This window comes from Phasianus colchicus, chromosome 5, assembly GCF_987193195.1.
Source record: "Phasianus colchicus chromosome 5, bPhaCol1.hap1.1, whole genome shotgun sequence".
NCBI classification, from domain to species: Eukaryota; Metazoa; Chordata; class Aves; order Galliformes; family Phasianidae; genus Phasianus; species Phasianus colchicus.
Window position 1 is genome coordinate 60,265,547 of NC_143440.1, and position 21,549 is coordinate 60,287,095.

At 47.9% G+C, this 21,549-nt stretch overlaps 1 long non-coding RNA gene across 1 annotated transcript in view; it reads left to right on the top strand.

The window, feature by feature from the left end:
• LOC116234620 (uncharacterized) overlaps positions 1–21,549 on the top strand; it is a 110,008-nt gene that overhangs the window by 49,800 nt on the left and 38,659 nt on the right. Inside the window, exon 5 of the long non-coding RNA XR_016467202.1 lies at positions 15,902–16,063. This is a non-coding gene — a long non-coding RNA (uncharacterized LOC116234620). The remainder of the gene's footprint in view (positions 1–15,901; positions 16,064–21,549) is intronic.

Genomic DNA, 21,549 nt, shown 5'->3' on the forward strand with positions numbered 1-21,549 from the left:
CCCAGCTCTGTGGCTGCATTAGAGCCTGGCTTGGCAGGATGGGGGTAGCTGTGCTGTCACTGTCTTTGTGCAGCCCAGTGAAGGTCTGCCAAGGTACCCTCCTCACCACAGGGTGCTGGTGCCAGTCTGTGTGCTCTGGTTCCCAGGACATCCCTCACACTAACTGAACAAGCCCAGCTCCCTCAGCCTGTCCTCATAGGGGAGATGCTCCAGCCCTCTGATTGTCTTTGTGGCCCTCCTCTGGCCCCTCTCCAACAGCTCCTCGGGTCACAGAGCATCTCCAGCTGCCCTGGTCCCAGCAGTGCCTCCCTGCACTCCAGGTGGGTGCTCAGCTCACAGCACTCCAGCCTCTCTTGGGTAAAATCTTCCAAAGATTCTGTCCATCTGTGTTATACAATAATGATTTTAGTGATGTACTGCTGCGGTAGTGATAAATGAATTGCAGTTAGGAAAACATTCTGTCTGTGATGATCATTCTGGTGCTGCAGGAATGGGAATATCAATGAGAGGGCTCTGCACAGATGTGAGGGGACTGTAATCTTCTGAGCTGCTGTAATGCGTTTGGGTTTTGTCTAACTTGCCAGTTTCAGAATTAAATTTTTTGAATATGATGTATATTTTTTGGGGTGGAGGAGGGTGGGTGGAAACAGGAATGGAGGAGGGGGAAAAAGTGAAGATAGAAAGTTCTTGGTGAATTAAGTAGTGACTGGATTGCAGCAGAGCACCCTTGGGAAGGAGCGCTGCTGCTCCCATTGGGATCACAGGGGCTGTGATGTTGAGCATTTTAGTTCAGTCATCTCAAATGCCAGCAGCACTGAGCGTGGCTGTACTTTGCAGCTTGCCTGTCTCCTGGGTTTGGAGCAGCCAAGTGAGGCAGATTTAATCTGGGAGGAACAGCAGCACCCTGGGCCAGGTGGGAAGTTCTCGGTGCTTGCCTGAGGAGATTGCAGCAGGTGGGAAATCTCTAAAGCTGAGTTCTAAGCCCTGATACTCCCAGAGATTTGAGGCATTGCTGTCTCCACTCCTGGCAAGCAGTGCTCAGAAATGGGCTGCATAAAAAGGGCCTCCCCATGCCAAGAAATAAATGGGTCTGGGCTGGATGGGCTGTCACTGTGTGTCCCACCCTCTCCATTAGAGAACACTCCCTTTACAGAGAATTTGTCAGAGTATAGGGAAGATAAGGAACAAAAGCAAAGGAAAGGCTTGCTGTATCCATTGATACAATGGAATGTGGTAGGGATGGTTGGACAAGATGATCTTGTATCACAGAATCACAGAATCACTAATAGGTCCTTTGTAGGTCCTTTCCAACCTTGTGATTCTAAGATTCTGTATCCTGTTTTTTTTTTTTGTTTTTTTTTTTTTTTTTGCTGTAAGGAAAAAGGCTGAAACACCAATTTGGAAGAGGATTTATTCCAAGTTTTTACTCCTGGAGCCCCCTCCCCTGGGCTCTGAGTGTGGGGCTGGCAGTGGGGCAGCAGGGAACCAGAGTGCCCTGAGCCCAGCCCAGCACGGGGCACCACTGAGGCTCTGTGAGGTGCTGCTAACGAGGCGGTGCCACTTAGCAGGCCCTGGGAGGGAGCACAGCAATGTGCCTGGGCCACTTCTGCTTGAGCCATGGCTGCCTCTCACACGAAGAGATATCTCAGGAGTGGAAATTAATTTCAAAAGGCATTTTTTTTTCCTTATCTTTTGCTCATTAAGTTGTTCAGGAAAACTTTAACTAATGAGATTATTTGCCAGAAAAATTGTCCAGCTGGTGTTCTTGAGTGCTGGTTTGTGCTGTGGAGGGTGCCATGTTGTTAACAGCTCAGAGATGGCATTGAGCACTGCCTGTTTCCCAGCTGCATGCAGGGCTCTCGCTGAGCTTCTCCTCCTGAGAGCTTCCCTTATTTTTCTCCTTTTTTTTTTTTTTTTTAAGTCTGCATGTGGATCTCATGCCTCCTTCCTGATAGCAGTCACGTGGGTGCTGCCTGCATCTGAGCTGAGCATATGGCTCAGCATTGCAGGCACAGTGGCTGAGCCCTCCTGTAGGGAAGGTAACATCTGCCAGCTCCCGCAGCCTGTAATCAAACCTACGGAGGCAGAACTGCCAATGTCGTGTCAAAGTGGCAAATTTACATCCTGGGGCAAGAGGCTTCACTTCTGGCAGGCTGTTGGCTTGATTTGGGTCTTAATTATTGTCATAGTTGTAACCTTGATGTTAGGAAGGAAAACAGAGCCTGCTGATGGGAACTCGGTGCTCCCAAGCACCTGGAGTCCCACCAGGTTTACCTTCATCTGGGAAGGCTCAAAGTCTTCTCCTGCGTCCATTGGGACCTCACAGGCACCTACAGGTATCCCTGGGGACTTATGAAGTGACAGTAAGGTGAAAGCATCAACCCCTGTAGGAAGGGCTATGAAGCTGCACAGGTGGCTGCTTCTCATCCTGGATTCCTGCCTGATGCACAGGCAGAAGTTCCAGATCTTGCTGCAGGTGCTCCAGTGCATCTTCAACCCCACTCAGTGGTGGGATGGAAATGACAGAGCTCAGCAAATCTGAGCCAAAAAAGCCCTTATTCTGGGAGGTATTAATAGAAGAGCTCTACAAAGATGTGAGTATTATTAGATGGTCCTAATATAGCTTAATCTTAGCATGCTGATCTAATTTTGGAACGGGACTACTTTAAAAAGAAAGAGGGAGGATTATAAAACAGCAGCGATGATGGGAGGCTTAGAAATTGTTGTGGATGAGGAAAGGTCAGAATAATTTTCTGGCTCATTGATGGAGTGGTGGCACGTGATGTGCACCTGAAAACCCTGTGGAGTTTCCTTTCTCTGAGGATTTTAGAAGAGTGGAGCAGCTGCAGAGGTTTGGGTGTCAGCACTCTGAGTTTTGGCCATAGGGATTACAACCACCAGCAAAACCCTGAGTCCTGCTGACAAAGATTGGAGGTAACTCTGTGTTCAGCAGTCAGAAAGAAAGGGAAGGGCTGGAGCCATAAACACCACTTATGTCCCAGCTCTCAGGAAACAAATTGTAATTTTCAAAGGAAAACGTGGCAATAATGTTTTACTTTCTTTATGAAAATTCCACTGAGTTCCACTGTAGTTCTTCCTGGATCTTTATTTTTACCAAAATGCCTTGAAAGATATTAGCCTAAATTATTATCCTTCTGATACAAGAGGAAATACTCAGAATTATCAAATGAGGGGCTCCACATCAAAGGTAGAATAGATAAATACATTTTACTGGTGTCGTTTTTTATGGCATTTACCTTAAGCTATTAAAAGTTTTACTGCAGTAGTTACATGTACACTGATTTGCATTTTAGACTGCATGAATTTTAATGATCTCCTTTGAACTTGATTTAATGCCTCTGAGATTGACAGTGAGATCTCTACCATATTTCCTCGTATACAATCTTCAGAAAGCTGCCCCCACTGCACACAGCTGGGCTAAGCAAGCTGATGCCACAGCCCGGCTCTGAGGTTCATTAATATTATCAAAGATTTGTGTGGGGATGGTGGAGATAATCTAAAGCTCATGCAGGAAAATCTGCTCTTAAAAGAATAATTAACTTTGACTCCCGCTCAGTTCAGAGTTTATCAGCGAGGTTAGGATGAATCGTTCTAAGATGTGTTTTTTAAAAGGATTTGTGGCTTCCTTATCAGCACCGATGACCTCTAACAAATTCAGTCTTGCACCGGGGCTGCAGGGAGCTTTGCAGGGGTGGGAGGGAAGGACAGGCCAGGTTTTAGGCTTTATAAGCAGGTTCTGAGCAGCGAGGCTGTCCTGCCCTGCAGGTAACCTGGGCTCTTTGCTGTTTGTCTGCTGGGTGCTCCCTGCTGGCCATAGAGCCCTTGCTGTGCAGCTCTGGGCTCCATTGCCACCAGCTGGGGCTGGGCTGTGTGGCCTGGGACAAGGGGAGCCCTCACCAACATGGATAGGCAGAATCAACACCCACAGCCACCAGCTGTAGTGGAAGTCTGTCCCGAAGATAAGTAGCTAATAAACCTGTGCTTAGTCAGGGTACATCATGATCTTGAGGGCTGGCTTTGCATGCTGGAGTGACAAAGCAGTTATGAAAGCCAAAGGGTTTGTGCAGACCCCATTGGCTTCTGCAGGGCTTGTTTTGGCCCTAATGAAGGCAGCAGGGATCACCAGCACAGCTCTCCTCTGCCCACAGAGAGCTGCAGGGGCTGCCCAGGCACCGTCACTGTGCTTATAGATGAGAAGGGGGCTGGAGCAACACTGCACCTCCAGCAGCTGTCTGTGGGGTCTGTGCTGTGTGCATCACAGGAGCAGAGGCCGGCCCAGGCTGCAGCTGGTGGTGGTGAAGGTGGAAGGCAGCAGAGATGCTGCTATACTGTGGGGATCCCCAGTGGTGTCTCTTCCATGGAAATACCATAAAGGCATTGGGAAACACCAGTCAATGTTCTGTGACATATCTATATATTGCCAAGGCTGAAGCTGTTTATGCATTAAGTTTGTGTTTTGCAGCTGCTGGTTATGTGATGGGAATGATTGTTAAATTGAGAGTTTCATTGTTTTGTGGATGCGGTGTGGATTTGAGCACCTCCCTGGGCAGCAATATTTCCCTATTTTCCAGAACCCCATAGAGATGTTAATGATATATTAAGCACTAAGTGGAAGCCATAACACCTTACCAGAGGAGATATTTAGGTAGTGGAACACTTTGGGAAACTTAAAATCTGTTTTCCAGTTTTGCTGCAGATTTCTGCAAGACTTCTTAAATACTTATTGCTTTGTGGCTCATTGCTTGTAGGACAGAGGCAGTTCTCTTTTTGCATGCTTCTATTATTCCTGTATAGATTTTAGCTAGTGACATCGCTGATAGATGGCTTTCTCTTCAGGTGATGTAGGTGAAGTACCTTAATTAACATTAACTATTTTTTTTTGTTGTTCAGAAGAGAGAATGTGAACTAGAAGTCATGCTGCACACCAGTAATTGAAACATCAGGAATTCTTATAACTGAAAAACTGAATCATGGGCACGTGTCTTAGTTATAAACAATTGGAAAGCTAATTCAGAACTACTCCAAAGGGTCTTTGTAGTCAATTATATGTGAGAACTTCATAGTATGGAAGTCAAATTTGAGGTTGGGAGGAACCCGTGAGCCTTCCCACGAGCAGCCCCAGCTCCCAGCATCTCCTCACAGCAGAGCTGCTCCGTTCCCTCCCCCATCTCTGTGTCCCTGCTCTGGGCTCCTCAGTGAGCCCCCACCTCCTGCACTGGGCAGCCCAGCAGGGTCGTGCTGTGCCCTCAGGGTCCCTCCCACACCTGCAGGTTGGGCTCTGTGTGCTGCTGCCCACAGGTGGGCACACTGCTGGCCATGGTCAGCTTGGTGCCCACCAGCACCTCAGCTTCTCTGCATTGCTGCTCTCCAGCTGGACATGCATGGGGCTGGCTGCCACAGGGCAGCGCTCTGTGGTTCCACTCCCACTTCTCCATGTGCTCCTTGTGCTCTTCCACTGGACTTGTGGAAGTCACAGCCTCTGCAGGGTCTGGCAGCCTTGGCAGCAGCTCTGCTCCATGGTGGGAAGTTGTTATCATGCTGGTAGCAGTTCCACTCTTCATACCTGTTATTGAGCAAAATAGCACGCCTTATTATTCGGTTCAGGATTTTTTCTTTACTTCTTTCTCATTTTTAAGCAAATGAGGAGCACAGCTCTGTGGTGGTGATGCAGAGAAGAGCAGTGACTGAGTGCTGCTGGGTGTGACATGAAGGCATGGCTGGAGCCAGGCTGTGTGCCTGCGTGCCCTGCAGGATCAGTGAGGGGGGTACGTGTGCAGTGCTGGCTGGCTGCTCCTGTGTGGAAATGCACGTGGGGTCAAAATGCAGTTATGAAAGGAAATGCAGTGTTTCATGGTGTATGGTCCATGGTATATGAGCCAGAAGAGACTGTTCCATCATGTATTCACTGTGGGTTACATACGAGCAGAAGGGGAGGAAACACAAAACCAACAACCAAACAAATCTGAAGGCATTTAAGAACACTTTCTTGAGCAGATGTAGGAAGACAGCTCCACACCTCCTCCTCCCTGTTGTGATCTTGGAAATCGGTCCCTTGGGAGAGCTGCAACCAGATGTGGGAGCACTTTTTTTTTTTTTTGAATTTATTTCAGCTATGTTAGCAAGAAAGACTTAATCCAGTTTTCATTCTGGCAGAGTGCAGGAGGCACTGGGAGTGTTCCCTTGCTGCCCTTACCTCCTCCTGGTTTAGATGCAACAGGAGTGCAGCCCTAGGTTCTCCTTGGTGATATGGAGCAGCAGGAGGGTCCAGGGCTCGATCCTGCCATGCCCTGCAGGAACTGATGATCAGAGGGCTGGAGCAGCTCTCCTATGAGGAAAGGCTGAGGGAATTGAGCTTATTCAGCTTGGAGAAGAGAAGGCTGTGTGGAGACCTCAGTGTGGCCTTCAGTACTTGAAGGGAGTGGATAAACAGGAGGGGAACGGCTGTTTGTGAGGGTGGATGGTGACAGGACAAGGGGGGATGGTTTTAAAGTGAGACAGGGGAGGTTTGGGTTGGATATGAGGAGGAAGTTTTTCACCCAGAGGTGGTGAGGCACTGGAACAGGTTGCCCAAGGAGGCTGTGGATGCCCCATCCCTGCAGGCATTCAAGGCCAGGCTGGATGTGGCTCTGGGCAGCCTGGGCTGCTGGTTGGCGACCTGCACACAGCAGGGGGTTGGAACTGGATGAGCACTGTGGGCCTTTGCAACCCAGGCCATCCTGTGATTTTTATGAACTGCTCCCACACTAAGCTGGGTATCCAGGTTGAGGAAAGTGATTCTTGACTCACAGCCAGGCTTAATTCCACCTGCACATTCAGGGCTCCTGCCCACAGCTGTGGTCAGTCTGGGGGCTCCCAGCAGCCACCAAGGAGCTGGGACCTGCAGGGATGTGGGCTCTGGGGTCACATGGCCGCAGTGATGAGGATGCTTGAGGAGCAGAGAGAGCTACAGCTCCATTCCTGTTCAGAATTTCAAGATCCATTTAGATGTTTCTTTGAGGTTTGCTGCTGGAGAGCTAAATTTAAACATTTCAAGGGAGTTCAGTGAAAACTTACATAGGTGGGGGAAGGAAAAATCTTATTCCATAACAGCTCGCTCATGCTAATTAATCTTAGAAAGTTTCAAGCTGGGATGATAGTTTGTGTATCAAATAGAGCAGAGTAGGCTATTTCAATTTTAAAAGAAAACACGACTTACAAGAATGTTATCTTCAAATTACTCTTCCACAGCTTTACATTCACAGCATCCCCCCTCCACTGCAAACAGCCGAAATCTGCATTAAGGTATCAATGATACCCAGAACAGCCATCAGCAGGGGGACTTCTCTGCTTCCTCTGGTGGCTTTTCATGCTGCATTGATAGGACAGCCCCATTCCAGGGCACTCAAGGTACTGCTGCTGTACCATTATTGCACACCACTTTAGATACCTTCTGGATCTTGGGTATATGCTGGCAAAATTCCTCATCATCAATAAGGGTGAATAGTTGTGAACCTTCCATGTGCTGGAGGTTCCCAGGGGATGGTGCCCAAGCTGAGGGCTGGCAGTACCAGACACTGGGTTGGTTGAGGAGCTGAGCTCTGAGCTGCTGGTTGGAGGTGATCTGTGTTGGCTTTGGTGCTGTGCATTGAGCCCTTCATGAGCCAAATGGTAGAGCTGGTAAAGCAGGGAGTTATCAGTGTTTTAGGGAAGAATGGGCGAGCTGTCCAGAGAGTTCACTGAGGAACATTGTGCTACGAAGTGCAGGGCTAGGAAAAGCCTTCCACATCCTTGTGATGCTTAGGGGAAAGCCGTGCAATCATACAACTGAACTGTAAGCTTATCCATGTGAGAAGGCTGAAGATTAGAAGTGGTGTGGTTACCGTTATCCTTTATTCTTTTGGGAGTTCAGTGGCTCAGGGTCACTTCCTGATCACATTACTGTTACCTACCATGCCAACAATTAAAGGGAGATGCATTTTGCACATTGGAGTTAATTGCTATCTTGATGTAATCTTTGGGCTTAATGTGAAGGCCGTGCTTGTCAAATGTCAAAGCAAACACAGCTCTGAGTGGGAAGGAGCTGCTGTATTGGTAATGAATTAAATTAATTTCCACAAAATGAGCTGATGGCAGGATTTCCATAAATTATTGTGGCTTAATGCTGGACCTGCTGCTGTACCACACATGAAATGTTGCTTTGCTGCTGAGCTGGAAACGAGTACTGGCAGACAAGAACTAGCTTTAGTCCATAATGTTACTAAATACTACACTTCAAAAAGTTCTGGAAGTATTTTAAGAAATGGCTTATAGAAGTGATGGGTGATTTAAGGCGATGGGTGACTTTGGTTAAACCATCAGCATTTTATGGGGTATCCAGACCCAGTTACCTGGCTCCAAGCAGCTCTGTGCGGCCGACGGGATTACATGCATGAGTAAGGACAGCAGTATTCCCTCTGTTTGCACAAGGAAAGTCATGTTTGATCATAACCTAAATATTTGTCTTAATTCACACAATGCTAGATTTACTGTGTAAATATTTGATTGTTCTATAGTCTCATCAGTTTTAAGGATGTATGTGGTGGTGCAGTGTTGTGGAAGAGGAGAAATAGTTGTGGGTAAGATGAAGAAATCAGTTTTGTTTCTAGCTTTTGTGTCTTGTATTTGTTAGATTTGTTTTTAAAGTAGGACTTACTGGAATGTTAAGCCTCTTCTTCTCATTCCAGAGGAAATCATAGAATCCTAGAATGGCCTGGGTTGCAAAGGCCCACAGTGCTGATCCAGTTCCAACCCCCTGCTGTGTGCAGGTCACCAACCAGCAGCCCAGGCTGCCCAGAGCCACATCCAGCCTGGCCTTGAATGCCTGCAGGGATGGGGCATCCACAGCCTCCTTGGGCAACCTGTTCCAGTGCCTCACCACCTCTGGCTGAAAAGCTTCCTCCTCATATCCAACCTAAACCTGCCCTGTCTCACTTTAAAGCCATTCCCCCTTGTCCTATCACCATCCACCCTCACAGCCATTTCCCCTCCTGTTTATCCGCTCCCTTCAAGCACTGAAGGCCACAATGAGGTCTCCCTGCAGCCTTCTCTTCTCCAAGCTGAACAAGCCCAGTTCCCTCAGCCTTTCCTCACAGGAGAGCTGCTCCAGCCCTCTGAACATCTTAGTGGCCCTCCTCTGGACCCATTCCAAGAGCTCCATGTCCAGCTGTGATGCCTGGGGTACTTCCATACAGTCCTGCCCTCTTACTGCTGCTCCGTACCCCCCCTGCTGTGGGTGAGATGTGCTGTGCAGGGGCAGCCAGGCCTGGTGCTGCTGGTGCTGCTGCTGCTCCCCTCCTGCCTCCCTGCTGCCCTGCAGACAAACCACCCCAGCTCCTCCTCCCCTGCTCTGCTGCTGCTTTGCATTTGCCAGCCTGGAGCTGGGATGTAGGAACGTTGAAAGGCTGTTGGCAATTGAACAGATCAGAAGACTCTAGCAATAACAAATGACTCTGCCTTGCTTTTGTTTCAGGAGCATTTTGAGCTTGCTGGTATCGCAGCTCTGCAGTCCTAGGAGCTGAAAGCAGCACCCAGCTGGGCTGTTGGTGCTGACAGTGGGGAACATGGAGAACTTCTGGGGAGGTGCGACAGGGATTTCTAAGGGTATCTTTTAAAAACTTCAGAACGATGCATCTTCACTCAGACCGTTTACACAATGCCAAATCTGTTTCATTAAATTAGATTTTATAACCGCCATTATTAAAAATAGTGGTCATGAAAATAACGCTGATGCTGAAACAATTCCCCATGTTCTGATATCCTCCAGTGCCTGCCCCAGCCACTTGTCCTGTGGGATGCTTCTGTGACTTTCCTTCCTCATCTGAATTACTCATTCTATTCCCTGCTGGTCTTTCCAGGGATTCCTTTGGAAGTGAAGTTTCAAACCACAGCTGGCTCTGCTAAGAATACAGTTCTTATGTTTAAAAGAAATCTAATTTTTCTTTGTGCCAGAGTCTCAGGGTGCAGGGATTTTCTGTGAAACACCAAATACTGGGAGAGATGGAGACAGCAGGGGCTGCTCCAGCACTTCTGCCACTCACATTGGATTGTTGGTATGAGGTGATGCATGGGACAGAAATCCCCAATTGTCAGTGAGCTCTGTGAGCAGGCACTGATGCAAGGTGCTGACAGTGGCTGCCCAGGAAGCCACTGCAGGGTTTTAATGTGATAAGACACATCTCTTGATTCCAAAAGCCTGCAGGATTTAGAGAAGGCTCTGGGGAGACCTCACTGTGGCCTTCAGTGCTTGAAGGGAGCGGATAAACAGGAGGGGGAACAGCTGTTTGTGAGGATGGATGGCAATAGGACAAGGGGGAATGGCTTTAAAGTGAGACAGGGGAGGTTTAGGTTGGATATGAGGAGGAAGTTTTTCGGCCAGAGGGTGGTGAGGCACTGGAACAGGTTGCCCAAGGAGGCTGTGGATGAGTACTGTGGTCCTTTTTAACCCAGGCTGTTCTTTGATAATGCATACCTGTCACTTGACACAGGGTATTTTACCATTCATGTTTCTGTGAATACATAGCAGGTCAGGCCAACACAGTAGAAAGCTTCTTTAGTGAGAGTAAAATGAGTGCACTTATGCATTCTGTGGTTAAAACTCGTTGTTGTCCCCTAGATCTTATCAGGTTGTGTTATGTGACCTGCACTTGACTGCTGTCTGTCTGCAGCAGGGCTGTCACACCACACAGGTCCTGCCCTGCCACATGGCTGCAGGGGCACCGTGTCCCCAGCTGTCACCAGGAGCAGTGGTCACAGCAGTGTGTCCCTGCGCAGAGCTGCCTTTTCCCCTGGCAATGAGGGGCTGTTTGTTTTTTCCCTCTACTTGCTGCCAGCTAACACTGTGCTTGCTGTCACTGCTGTGACATAAGATTGTCTGTGGCAGAATCTGTTCTTTAAAATGTTTTTTTACGTGATAGGTAGCTTGGTGACAATGCTAGGCATTGTGCCAGGGCACGGTGCTAGGGTAGTGGAAATGGGTGGGTCCTGGGCAGGTTGAAAGATCATAGAATCACAGGATGCCCTGGTTTGCAAAGGCCCACAGTGCTCATCCAGTTCCAACCCCCTGCTGTGTGCAGGTCACCAACCAGCAGCCCAGGCTGCCCAGAGCCACATCCAGCCTGGCCTTGAATGCCTGCAGGGATGGGGCATCCACAGCCTCCTTGGGCAACCTGTTCCAGTGCCCCACCACCCTCTGGCTGAAAAACTTCTCCTAATATCCAACCTAACCCCCCTCCCACCCCCCCCCCCTCTCACTTTAAAACCGTTCCCCCTTGTCCTATCCCCAGAGGATGGTTCAGTACCAAATGTGCCCTCTCCTGAGGTCCCTGCAACCTACATGGCCCATGTCTAACACAGTTTGATATCTGTGGAAGAGTTTGGGGATGTTTGCAAGTAAACATCCTGGATTTTTGTGGCTGCAACATAGGCTGTCAGTCTGAATGAAAGCCTGCTGCTTACTTGTCGATAATAGGAATACTTACAGAACTGTAAATACCCCTGCAGTTAGATTAGTTGGACAGATGGACATGGACCAGATCATGAGATCAGCTTGTATGAATTACACACAACCAAAGGGAGAGGCTTCTCTTGAGCAGCCAGAAGCACAGGAGGGAAGGGGTTGCTGTGGAAGGAGTCATAGCATGGCCTGGCTGGAGCTTCCAGTGTTGATGCTGAAAGGGAGAGAACCGCCCTAGTTGGTGTCTGGAGCTGTGAGTGATGTGCATGCAGCAATAAGAGGGCCTGGAAGGTGGGAGAGGAGGTGAAACACCTCACCTCTAAGAAGTGACACCTGGCATGCAGAGGTTTACTCTCTGGCAGCACCAAGGATCTTCCTTCTTCTCGGAGCTCCAGGCAGTGAGGTTCTACCCGAGCTGCTCACTGCTGTGAGCCAGGAGCAGGGCTGGGTGCCACCCCCACCTAGGTGCTGCCTTTGTGCCAGTACAGCTTCTGGTTTAAATGGGAATGGCAGGATGAGAAATGCTGTAGTTTGATGTGCTAGCATGGCGTGCGGGTTTAAATGCTCTGAATATTTAGATAAGTTTTAAAGAATGCAATTAAACTATTCTTCAAGCACCGTGCCAATAAACTGTTATGAATTCTTCCGTATTTACCCACACTGCTCTATTAAGTGATTATTATTGTGAGCACACTTCCTATCAGTCAGATGAAGGAATATATGCTATTAGAAAGTTAACTCAAATTTTCAGTATGAGATTGTCATTAAATTACTGTAAATTAAAATGGGACTCCCTCAGGATTTTCAAGAGATTGTATATCGGGGCGAAGACACCGCAGTGAGTAAAGCCTGCATCTGTTTAGCCAATATCATCAGGCTCTTAAAGCTGAAACACTCTGCCATCGTTCTGCATAGTGCCACACCGGGGTGTGCTGCCTGGTGCTGCAGTTCTGCTGTCCTTTGCTCCCGTGGGAAGTTGTCCTCGTGGCTGTGGGCATCACAAGTAGCTTAACAGGGAGAGTGAAAGTATTTTTATCTTGGCTGAGCACACTTGCTGTACTGATTGGGAATGTATTGCCTGACTTCAGCTGGAAGTGGCAAATACATCAGAAGCAAAAGGCAAATTCATCTGCGTATAACTCATGTCAGCGCTGCCATTGACGTGACAAACCCAAGTTATGCCAGGCAAACACAGCTGGGCTGGAGAAAAACATTCTGATTTACAATGCTTCAAAAACCTGGCGTGGAACTGGGTGCTGTCTTTCCAGTAAAGCTGTAAATATTTTAGAGGGTTGTGCTCCCCACAATGAGGATCGTGACTTGGCATGTGGCTGCCAGGGCTTGCTTTGGACTGGTGGGTGTTCTGGCAAGCTGTGAGAAGCAGTGCCATTAGGCAGAGGCTGGAGGTGAAATGTTTTAATTAGCAGACTCCATCCCCGGCTGTTCTGCTCTCAAATTCTTATCAATGTGAGCAGCTGGGATTCAGTGCCAAAACTTAAGGATTGACCTTATATACAGAGAAGGCTGCTTGTCAAGTAGTTCCATAATAGCTGGGCTTGGGAGCTCGTGTTGTGTGGTTGGAAGGCTGTGCCATTTTCCCACGTATTTCAGTGCCCCATGAGGAGAATTGTTCTTCCTTTCCCCTTTGCTCTGTCATCTCCCTGCTGCAGAGATAGTAGGGCCAGGTTGTTGCACCCTTGCCTTATAGAACAGAAGTACTCCCCAAAAGGGGCACGGTTCTTGAAGGTCCAGGCTCTGACTCCTTTGGGGTACCAGGGAGTGGCCCCGCTGATTGGAGCTGAGCTGTGTTTGTAGTTCAGCTCTCAAACAAAGGCAGTGAAAAATGAATAATGAATCAGCTTCTTGGAAGACTGTGTGGAGTCAGAGACCTCTGAGATCACAGCAGAAATCTATAAAGCCAGTCTACTTTTCGTAGAGTGTCTGGATCTAATTGGAAAGGGGGGTCAGGTAGGGCTGAGTTAGGAGGGTAAGTTCTGAACGTACAACTCTGTAATTGCTTTATTCTTGGGGTCTGAGACACGGCTATCAGAATTCAGCTGTGGAATCATATCATCGTATCCTTATTAATTCACACACTTGTAGGGGAGGAAATGGAGTGGTTGTCCTTCTTTGGGGGCAATTGGAGAAGCTGCTTTTGGTCATCTACCGATAGTGGAGCAGCTGCTGAAGGAATGCACGCAGCCTCTTCCTGAGTTTCAGAGGCATCTCTATTTCTGGATGCAGTCCCGGTCTTGAATTTAGGAGATAACAGTGGAACTGATTAAAATTAGAGTGGCTTTCAAGGGCCCTTAATGATATCTTTGTAACATACTGTAAACAGAGTTTCTGTAGGACTTTTGAAACATTATAGAAAAGTTGGTAGTAATGCATCATTATTTATTCCCTTTTCTAGTTAGCAAGTAATTAAAAGGAGTGCAGAGGGAGGATTGTAGTCATGTCCATGGAGATCCCCACAGTGCCTGCAGTAAGAAGGTGGGGGGTATTTGTTATGGGTGCTGAAGATGTGAATGGTCTCATGACAGCAGAGCAGGGTCCTGCATGTCACCACAGCCTGCACTGGGAAGATGCAGAGAAGCTCAGCTTTGGTCCAGCTGGAGCAGCCTGGGCTGCAGGGCTTCCCTCCCAGGCAGGGGCTGGGGGCTGCACTGTGTGCCCTGTGGGAGTGGGGGCTGCATGTTTGCCTGCTGCTCAAACTGCTCATATTTGAAAATAGCTGCTGGACTGGGGAAGCTGTTTCAAAAATCCTACAGAAACTCTGTTTACAGTATGTTACAAAGATATCATTAAGCTGATGGAAGGAGGCAAAGAAGCAACATCTCGTTAACCACCTGTACTCCTCAAGTCTCCCCCAGGTTCAGAGCTTGCTAGAGCTGGGCTCAGGCTTTGCAAAAGCTGTGCCTGCTGCTGCAGCTGGGAATGTCAGTCTGCCCAAACCGCTCCTCAGCAGGGCTCCACGTGGGCAAACACCTCCTGGGGAGCTTCAGCAACCTGTCGCTCTGCTAACTGAATTGATTAAGATGTCGATTGGTTAGCTTCCTGTTAATGAAGTGTTGGCTGATGCCACAGCAACTTCTGATACTCTGAGGTTTTCTCAGACACCACTCATCCCAGGCAGTGCTGCCAGGCAGCTCATACCTGCCACCCAAATGCACCTTTTCTGGCAGGAGCCACGTCAGACTTGGCAGAAGGCTGTGCAGTACGTGCCACCTGGGTGGAAAAAATGTGACTATGACTGCAGGCCATCGTGCATGGACACCTCCAAGTGCAGAGCCTCACATGTGCAGTCTCCAACCCTCTGTAAGACAGTAAGATGCCTGCTTTGTCAAAGCTCGTGATTTGCATAGCATGTTGGTACTTGTTGGATGGAAGAAATGAATAGGTTGCATGTCTTGGTGCGCAGGGAGATCAAACACATCAACAACCCATGACCAGCATGTTCTCAGCTGTGTTGGCATCTGCCCCTGCCTGGTGCAGCCTGTGGCATCTCTGCTGTGGGTGTGAGCCCATGCTGGCAGCATGACACCTCCAGCAGCAGGCAGTTAATGCAGCATCGTTCCCACCTGGACAGGAGGCTCTGGGCGGCCTCTTCTGTGTTCTAGAGGTGAGCAAGTTGCTCTATGTATTGAATATCCTCACATATTCACTGTATGTGAGAAATGAATTCTACTTGCATAGTTGACAGTGGAATTAGAAACCAGCTTCCTGAAGGCAAAAATGAGGAATGGTTTAATTTTTTTCTTGTGGAAGAAGTTAGAAGTAGAAATGGAAAATGGTGTGTTGCTCCCCAGTTATGAATGTTCTAGCTGTTTACCAAGCAAGATGACAACAAACCTACTTTCCATGTAATGAGCTAAAAATAACTGTAATTGGTATGAGTCACTGTGTATGGCCATTCAAGCAAAAGTACTGCCTGCATTTTTAATGGTCTCCAACATGGTGGCACGAAGGCTGTCTTTCCTTGCCTTTGGATCAGTTTGTGGGCATCAGCCTCATAATGTAGTTGCTTGTGTGCTTAGTTTCAAACATACCTGACTTTATCCCTATCCAACAGCCTTGCAATTGCTTAAATAAACCCCACAGAACCACTGGATCTGACACAGCGCAGGATGCATAAAGTTTTGCTGTAAAATAATGGTCTGTATCTTAAATAACGCTCTTCAGTTCCACTAGCTGGCTAAAGAATGGGATTACTAAGCAGTTTCTACTCTTTTTGTATTATTTGAAGTGTTGAAAGTTTGCACGACTCAAAAATTATAACACTGTTAACAGACGCAAAATGAAAAGGTCTGCAGGGTGTGTTTTCTTCAAAACTGACTTAGCTTCAAAGCACGCTTTGCATGAGCAGCACCACAAATGGGATCCTCTGCTCACATCTGTTCTCTTTGCCAGCTCTCGGGTGCAGAGCACGGCGGGCTGCCCGGCCCATGGCAGCGGGGCCCGAGGAGGAGCTCCCTGCAGCACCGTGCTGCAGCACGGCGGGATGCTGCGCTAGCCGGGTGAGCTGGGATGAGGGATGAGCTCGCAACAAGCCCCGCAAAGGGACTAATTAAGGTGAGCAATTTTCCTTTGTTTCCATTCTTCACCGCAGCGTAATTGGAAAGCAGAGGCCTCTTCGCTTGGAGAAGGATTAATTTTAACTGATAAATGCCCCAGTTGCAAATAATTTTCTGTAGACTACTGCAGTGACATTATTCAGTGCTCAGACTGCAGCCCAACAAGGCACTTAGAATGAGCCTGAGATTCAACTGCTCAGTAACTCCAATTAAGAAGAAATACTTGGGGTTAGCAGATCCGAAGAAGCTTCTTGGCTTGGAGTGTTGCTCAGTTAACTTCTCCGGGCCTGTCCACAAAAGCAGTGTTCTCCCAGAGGAAACTTAAGATGTGTCATTAGTGGTGTGCAGGTTCTAGCTAATGCAGAAAGGGCAACAAAGCATCGGGCCTGGTGCTCTTGGATGTCCTCTCAATAAAGTGCACTCTCCTCTCAATAAAGAAACTCCTGGGCCTGTTGCTGCTGTGACTGAAGCCCACAGAGCTCACTGGGTGCAGAGGCTGTACTCCTGTTGCCACTCAGCAGGAATTGCTGCAGCCCAAGGATGAAAATATCATAGAATCATAGAATTGCTCAGGTTGGAAAAGACCTTCAGGATCATCGAGTCCAACACAACCCAACCATCCCACCCTAACTCTAACAGCCCTCCACTGAATCACGGCCCTGAGCACCACATCCAAACGGTTTGTAAACACACCCAGGGATGGTGACTCAACCACCTCCCTGTGCAGCCCATTGCAGTGCTGAACAGCCCTTTCTGTAAAGAAGTTCCTCCTGACACCCAACCTAAACCTCCCCTGGTGCAACTTGAGGCCATTTCTCCTCGTCCTGTCACCAGTGAGAAGAGACCAACCCCGCTCTCTCTCAGATATTGGAAGAGAGCAATAAGGTCTCCCCTCAGCCTCCTTTTTCCCAGACTGAACAGCCCCAGTCCCTTCAGTCTCTCCTCATAGGCCATATTCTCCAAGCCCTTCCCCAGCCTTGTTGCCCTTCTTTGGACCTGCTCCAGCACCTCCATGTCCTTTCTGTACTGAGGTGCCCAAAAGAGCTGGGTGTCAGTGGCTGGAAGAGGCCTGTCATGGCTGACATGCCAGTGTTGCCCATGGAATGGACCTGGAAGGGCTGAGTTGTTGCTGAACCCTTCGCAGAGCTTGTGAAGAACTTGCTTGTCTCAGGGCTGTGGGGAATGGTTTGGGACAAGCCATGCTGAGCTGTGCTGTGTCCGCAGGCATGGAAAGATGGGCAGATGTGCCATGTTGGCGTGCCTGCTCCTCCTCCTCAGTGGGGTTTAATCCTGGAGTGCTTCACTGCTTTATCATCCCTGGGTTTTATGAGAAATACTTATTTTAGTGCATAGAAGAAAAAAGCTTTTGCTGTTTTACTGTTTGAGATTAGGATTAGTCTTTAGGAAGTCAGTCTTCACTTTTTGATCTGACTGTGATTTATCTGACTGGCGTTCCAAGGTAAGCAGTCGCCTCGGGGTGCGCAGCCTTCTTTTCCCTTAGATGTAAGTTGTACAGACTTTCCTTCCAACTCAGGTGGTTGTTGATGCACAAAACATTTGAAAAAAAATCATTAGTTTTAATGCCCTCTGATGCATTCAGAGGGTGGTGCTGCATTCACGTGTGATGCTGTATCCTTAGGCTGGTCTGAAACAGCAGGTTAAGTCAGAAATTAATGTGCTTGGACTTCCAATAATGGAGCCATGAAGGAAGGGGATTTGGGTAAAAGGAGAAACTATCTAATTCCATGCTGCATGTTTCTTGCAAGAACAAATACCTAAAATGCTTAGAATTACTAGGCTTCTGTGTATTGTGCTATTCCTCGGTAACAGCAAAGAATTTTGAGTAGTTCTTATATATAGTGATTGAGTTGGGAGAGAACTGTGGCTGGTTTCAGAAAAAAAAAAAAAGGAGAATATGAAGAGCAAAGGGCAGTAGGGACAAAAGTCCTTCTCTTCCACTTAAAACAATTTTGCTGGAATCACTGAAAGTGACTAAAAATGCAGGTTTCTGTAGCTCAGAATGAACCAGACAGAAAAGGCATTGTTTGCCATGCAGATAGGCAGCTCTCAGTAAGGTTCCCTGATGAATCCAAAGTCCGTTTTGCTTTATATAAAAGCCCTGTTTATAATTCTTAAAAGCAACTGCCTGTGAGATGTACACCTGTGTTCTGTAGGAAGTCCTCCCAGCTTCAGTGTTTCAGTTGAGCTTGGAAGTACTGGGTGCTGATGGGCTTCCTCAGCTGGAGCATGCCTGGAGGACTGTGCTGGGTGCTGACCAGCCACCCTCATCATGGGGCTTTTATCGGGTCAGGTGCTGAGGCTGAAAATGAAATGATGCCCACATAGGGCATAACGTTCTGTAGGTGTTTGTTCAGTTATTTTTTCTTACAGTGATTTTGTTGGGCTTGCAGTGGCCCCGGAATGCAGTAACAGCTGGAGTTCAGGAGTTAGCACCAAGAAAATGAAAATAGGGTGGACTGAAGATGCTTTGGCTATTACAGTCATAGATGTGCTAACAAAGGAAATGTTTCAGACTTAGTGAACAGGCTGCACAGCACAGAGCAACTCCTGAGCCAGTGGCTTGCAGAGTGTCCCTGTGAGGGTCACATCTCCTCACAGTCTGAGGACAGACACATTTTTGGACTTGCCCTTTTCAAGGAAAGCTTTATTTTACGTAAAGCCCAGAACCTGTGAGCATCAGAAAGGCCAGATAAATTTGGAATCAAATAGCCAAGCAATCAACCCCCAACATTTGGATTGCTCGTCAAACGTGGCTACACAGCACAACCTTCTCAGGAAGAAAGTTTGCTATTTTTCTGTTTCTTGACTTTAAATATAATTTTTTTTGGTTTTTTTCTCCCGTCTGAGAAGTATATGGAAAAAGCTGTCTCCTACAGTTTCTCCTTTAAGCATTGTACACAATTTCAGACTGACTTGGCTGAAGGCATGTGTTTGACAGAAAGGCACAGTTGTAATTTCTCAAGCCTAGCTAGGGATGCCAAATAAATCTATATCTTCTTGACAATTACATCTTTACAACAGCTTTGGGAAGAACAGCTAAAAAGTGAACTTATTGACAAGCTTTCTTATTAGAGGAAGGTCCTTTGGCAAGCCCTACGAACACAGCATTTCATGATGGATATCTCAGAAGCAGCAGAAGTGGGAGGCCAGTTAGAAATAGCTTTTTATTGACAAACTTAGATTTTAGAGGAAATTCTTCTAACAAAGCCTTAGCTTGAGTCATTTCGCAGCGGATCGGTTGAAACGCACACATGAAGGATAAGTAATTTTTGCTTGAGCCGAACCACAAAGTAAATTGGTTTAAATGCTAGTGCTGATGATGCCTGGTAACAAAGGCCTGTTGGCAGGAGCTGGCTGATGTGAACACATACTGTGCATTTGTGCATTTCTGAGAGCAATAAGTAATGTCAGGACTCTTTGAAAGGGTAGATAATGGCAGGACGAGGGGAAATGGCTTCAAGTTGAAGGAGGGCAGATTTCAGTTGTATGTCAGGGGGAAGTTGTTTGCTGTGAGAGTGGTGAGGTGCTGGAACAGCTGCCCAGAGAGGCTGTGGATGCCCCGTCCATCCCTGGAGGTGTTCAAGGCCAGGTTGGATGGGGCCCTGGGCAGCCTGGGCTGCTCTGAAATGTTGAGGTTGGTGGCCCTGCCTGTGGGGGGGGGTTGGAGCTTCATCATCCTTGAGGTCCCTTCCAACCCGGGCCGTTCTGTGATTCTGTGTGATGTGGCGAAATGATAGCAGCAAATGGCAGTGCTGGTGCTGCTGCCAGAGCACTGCTCTGTCCCTGGGTGTGAAGGTCTGCACAGGGCTTGTCTGAAGCTGTGTTGACTCCTTGGAAATGAATGACTTGCAAGAGAAGAGCCAGAGAGAGAACAGGACTTGCTAATAACTCCTAGGAGTAGCACTACAAGCCAAACGGGAAGTGTTTCCAAAGTCAAATATGAGATTAATTAACGCTGTGTGTGATCTGCTTACACAGGAGAGCTAGAGCCTCGGATTTTTCCTGCTCGTTCCATGCTCGTGACTCCCCCACAGCTGAGCTGTCAAAAAGGACTAATGTAGCTTAATTTGGTTTGCTATTTAGGACGTCTATATATAAACTTACAACAGGAATATAGTATGTGACCCTGGGGGGAATCCTTATCCACTCCTCCTCTGTTTGGCCTACTTCTGGTAATTATTTTTTTCAGGTAGGTGCTTATTCATGAAGCTCAGCTCTCATCTTACGGCGCCTGTGAAATCTGCAAACCTGCTTTTTCTGGCGTTTTGTTAAAGGGATCTTTAAAGCTGAGCAGACAGCTCTTACCTGCCAGCAGAGCAGAAATGAGGTTCCTGCATGCAGGGAGTTGTGTGCAGTGCCCTGCTATGCTGGAGCCCTTTTGCTGCCCCCGGCCACGTCCTGCGCACCAGCACAGTGGTGGTGGGGGGATGTTCCTTCACAGTCACAGCGACTTCATGGGATTGAGTTAATGAAGCAAGGATGGAGTTTGCTTGCCCAGCAGAGCTTGCGGAAAACACAGTCTCCAAGTTCTGCGGTAAACAAAACAAAGAAGACTGAAATCAATTCAAAGCTGAGAGAGAAGGAACTGCGGGCTGCTGCACTGAGCACCACCTGGTAGCTGGCCTGCTGGGTGCAATAATATCGAAGCAAAAATCAAAGTAACCTTCGCAGAAGCTGTGAGCAATAAGTTGAGTGCAGCACTGGGAGGATGCGCTCTGCTCGGAATAAGAGAGAGCAACATGCAGGGATGGGGGAGGTCTGTTGTTTTGAGCAGGTGGCAATTGAATCTGCCGGTGGAATGTGAGCATGCAGCTGGGGATGGAAATGCCACCAAGAGCACAGCAGGTGTGATCAGGGATTAAAAGGAAGCACGGGAAGCCTCACAATCTGCATGCTGGGCCAGGCTGGCTGGCGTGGGGCTGTGAGTGCCTCAGCTCTGCTGGCTGCGTGCGGGCAGAGCCTGGAGGTGTGGGGCTGCAGGAGGACCCCCATCCACCCAGGGGACCCCCATCCACCCAGGGGACCCCACCCCACCATCTGGCAGCCATGGCAGAGCAGGTTATGCACTGGGGAAGCTATTTTGATAAATGAGTGAAAGATTTAACAATTCATATCCATTTTCTCACAGCATTTCCGTGGGTTGAAATCCCACACTGAAACAGGGAAATCATAGTCTAGCTCTGATCTTTTGACCGGTTTGATATCTGGACTGTAAAATGCTAAAGAGGATTAGAGAGGTGGTGCGGATTTAAAGAAGTAATAAAAGATTTCAGTTATTCATCAGTGTCACACAGAGGCTGCGTTTCCGGGTGTAATAAAAAATTGCTATTTGTTGAAGTAGACAAAAGAGAAAAGCAACTGCAATTTAGTCCTGAGCAGAATGGAGACAGGATTATAGATAAAGCTATTGAAGAGCCATATTGTAATAGAGATTGTAGCCGACCTAAAACATCTCTGTAAAAA